The sequence below is a fragment of the Fundulus heteroclitus genome, unplaced genomic scaffold (assembly GCF_011125445.2).
Source record: "Fundulus heteroclitus isolate FHET01 unplaced genomic scaffold, MU-UCD_Fhet_4.1 scaffold_50, whole genome shotgun sequence".
NCBI classification, from domain to species: Eukaryota; Metazoa; Chordata; class Actinopteri; order Cyprinodontiformes; family Fundulidae; genus Fundulus; species Fundulus heteroclitus.
Window position 1 is genome coordinate 1,259,384 of NW_023396923.1, and position 3,755 is coordinate 1,263,138.

Genomic DNA, 3,755 nt, shown 5'->3' on the forward strand with positions numbered 1-3,755 from the left:
GTTTCAACAACCCAGCCTGTTTCTATGTGTCTTGAATAGTGTTCTTATTTACATAATATGGCGTTTCGGGCCACATTTCCAAAATTATCCTTGGACTGTAATATGGACTTCTCATTTTTGAGCATGGTGTAATTTGTATTTTTGTCAAACCTTGTATCCAGCCTAGAAACGGCAATCATGACGCACTGGATGGTCAAATGTTGTAAATAGGGATGTTATTGCTTTGCCTTGAAGAAGTCGCTTGTCTTGTAAGTCAATAAGAATGAAATTCTTTATATTCAAACATTTGTTGTCTGTTGTAACAATGAACACTTGGGCAGTAAAAGAGTATTCTTCAAATTATTTGATTCACTCACTCCAGTTTTATCTTCACACCAAATATTATTTGATGACACTTGAAGTCAAACTAATTAAATTAATAAAATTCAATAAAATTGTTACATTGCATAACAATTATATTTAAATACATTTTATGCAGTGCAAATACATTCTAAGCCAGTAGTATGAAACATTCTACAAATCCATTGTGTGATTAATTTACAAAATGCATTAAGTGTGACTTGGAGGAAAAGGGAATTATTTATTAGAAAATATAGAGCTATATGCCATTTTTCTTCATTTGGCTTGATATCCTCTTTGCTGCCACATGCAAGTGACATTGTGGAATAATAAAATAATTGTCAGCTTTTTTGTGTTTTCTGCCCAACATAACAATATTGGAGAAATTTTTTTAAATAAATCAATAAAGCACCATTAATTATGATATTGTATTTTTTATAACCCTTATTTTCTATTAATTGATCCAATGAGTGACTAGAATAAAAGGGCCATACAGTAGCTAAGGCCCTTTTAAATAAGTCTAAGATTGCTGTCTGTCCATTTATCTTCCATGACCACTCAAAATTCGCTAGATGAAAGAAAATGAAAAACCTCTCAGTCTAAAGGTAATTATGTTGTTGCTGCACTCCTTGCCTAAACTTAACAAATACATGAGCTTTCTGCACCATTAGTTTCTGCCTTACTGTGGAGAAGAAATCACCAGTAGTTTTTACTTCAGCTTTTCACCAGCTTGAGTGAATGCAGGTGAGAGGATATTTGTCTACTGAAAACTGCACACATCCAAAAGTGCCATGTTGTGCAATAGGTTTGACTTGCTACAGTTCTGTCTAAGTATACTATCTGAAAGAGTGCAATCAGCATTAATCATGCACTTAAAATCAAATATCTGTTTTTAATTATTCACTGTGAGCTGATCTTACTAAGGCTCTGAAGTCTAAAGTTTAAAAAACTATTAAGACCTTCGCTTTGACAGCCTCTCAAATAAATATCATCTTTTGGTTTCCCAGTCTAGAGGTGTGTCCATACTTCTCCTGGGCTGGGATCTAGATTTGTCAGGAAGCCCACTACTCACTCCTTGTATACCCTAACCAGGGTATACAAATACACAAGCTTTCTGCACCATACCCTAACCAGGATATGCAAGTATGTGTTGAACCAATGGGCTTTCAAACATGAAGCTGACATCCTAGAACCTAGAGTGGGGTGGAACTCAGCAGGATCAAATTGTCAAGAAATTATCATCGCTACATTAAACCTTTTTTTAACCCTAATTGTTGTTTCAGAGGCTTCTGAAACAACAAGAGTCCTTTCAGAAAAACCCACCAAGGCGGTGAGAGGGATCTCAGTCTTTGCATAAAGTTTATTCTAGCAACATATAAAGTGTTCTAGTGTTCTAGCAACAAGGCGAAACAGCACGGAGAAAGAACAGTAAATGTGACCCAACTGTTGATTGGGTCAACATGATGAAAACAAAAGGACATTTCTAAACTGTGGGATAGTTTATCTAGCATTTGCTAAAAAAAGACAGCAATATAAACGTTCTCACTTCATCCTTGACGGTGGGGCAGTTCATTCACCTAACTTATCTTCCTTTCTACAAAGGACATACATTTGTCTTGCCTTGGACAGATGGAACAGAAGACCTATGAGGAGTCCAAACTTGGGGAATAGGCTTGATAGTTCAAAAAGAGTACACATCACATCATTCATTGTTTTATTCCAGTAATATGCATAGAGGACAACTGGAAACATCACCAGGACAGGGAGGTAAGACATCACCGACGGCACCACCACAGCCAGCACGTTACCCACTGCCCGTCTCTTCAAGGGGGACATATGGGGGTTTGCTTTGCATACGAGGTTAGGGTAGGACTCTGTTGCCATAGTGATCAGACCACACCCCTGAGGGAGGCAAGCATTAGGAGGAAGAGACAGAATATGATGATAGAGACAGGCACCATCATTTTAACCATATCTTGTACCTCACCTCACTGTTTTCTAAGGGATTTAGGTCTATGGACTGAGATGGGTGATTTTAAGTCTTGTGAATACTTTCTGAGGTGTGTTGACCACATTATTATTCTGCAGAAAGAAAAATTCTTGCAGAGCCCACCAGATTTTTATTACTGTATTTTTCGGACCATGAGGAGCACCTGACTATAAGGAGTATTAAATATTCTACCCAAGTGTGTAATATCACTCCGTGTACACACATACTATCTCAGTGGGAGAGCTATCCGTCTCTTCCAGGAGGAGAAAGTAGTTGGATTACACTGCCCTGTTTCTAACATTAGGGCAAAATAATCTTAACTTTTATATTGAATTAACTTACTAGGTTTATTGTGGCTAGCACATACTCTGGGTGTGGGTTGTCTAACTTGAATGCACTTCCAATTAAGACATTACAGTCAGGCAGTCTTGTAGACTGCTCAGGGATCCTGTTATGGGGCTGATCATAGACATATACGTAGACGCGTCGTTGGGCGGGTTCTGCCTATGCTGCGATGCGTCAGAGCGTCCGCCATCTTAAATGTGGCAAATCTGCAGTTACTCAGTCACTTAAACAGTATCAGAGGGATTTTAATCTCAGAATATACTTTGTATTCGTAATATTTTTATTTTTGTAATATTACAAGTTTATTTTCGTATCCCTTTAGCTTCATTCTCCTGAATTTATTCTCCTAAAGAATAAAAATATTTAAAATAATCTAACCTGGCCCTATTACTCCAGGAGTGAAATAATTCTGCAAACTGTGACTATTCTGGAAATGTTCCCTCTTAATTCTCATAATATGATGTTTTTCTCATAACATTACCACTTTTGTGTTTTTTACTTTTTACTTTTTTTTTTACTTTATTGTGCTAGGACTTTTTTCTCTTCTTTCTGTTCCTAAAGTTTCACATGTGACACGGTTTTATGAAATAATGAAGACCACAATGTTTAGATTTAACAAATTGATCCTTATATTCATAACACACACACACACACACACACACACACACACACACACACACACACACACACACACACACACACACACACACACACACACACACACACACACCTCGCTGTCAGCCAAGCCTCGAATTCAAAGAGGAAGAAAGGTGCTGGCCGGAAAAAAACAAAGCCGACATGCGGAAGGCGGTGTTTCCCGCAGGAATTTGCTTAGGCGAGGCGGTGAGTTGGCGAACGGAACAAGTTTTGTGCAGAGTGAGGTCTGCATCGACGCCGTCGGTGAAGTCGCTTCTCGTTTCAAAGTATCCATGTGTTTTTGCCTGTTTTTGCCTGCCATTCACTATATGCACGCGAGAAAGCAACAACAAAAAAACGCGTGTTAACGTCAAATAAACGCAAGCAACGCAAGCATATCGAGTTAGCAAGCATTTCAGTTTAAAGTTCTTCCAGCATCGAATAT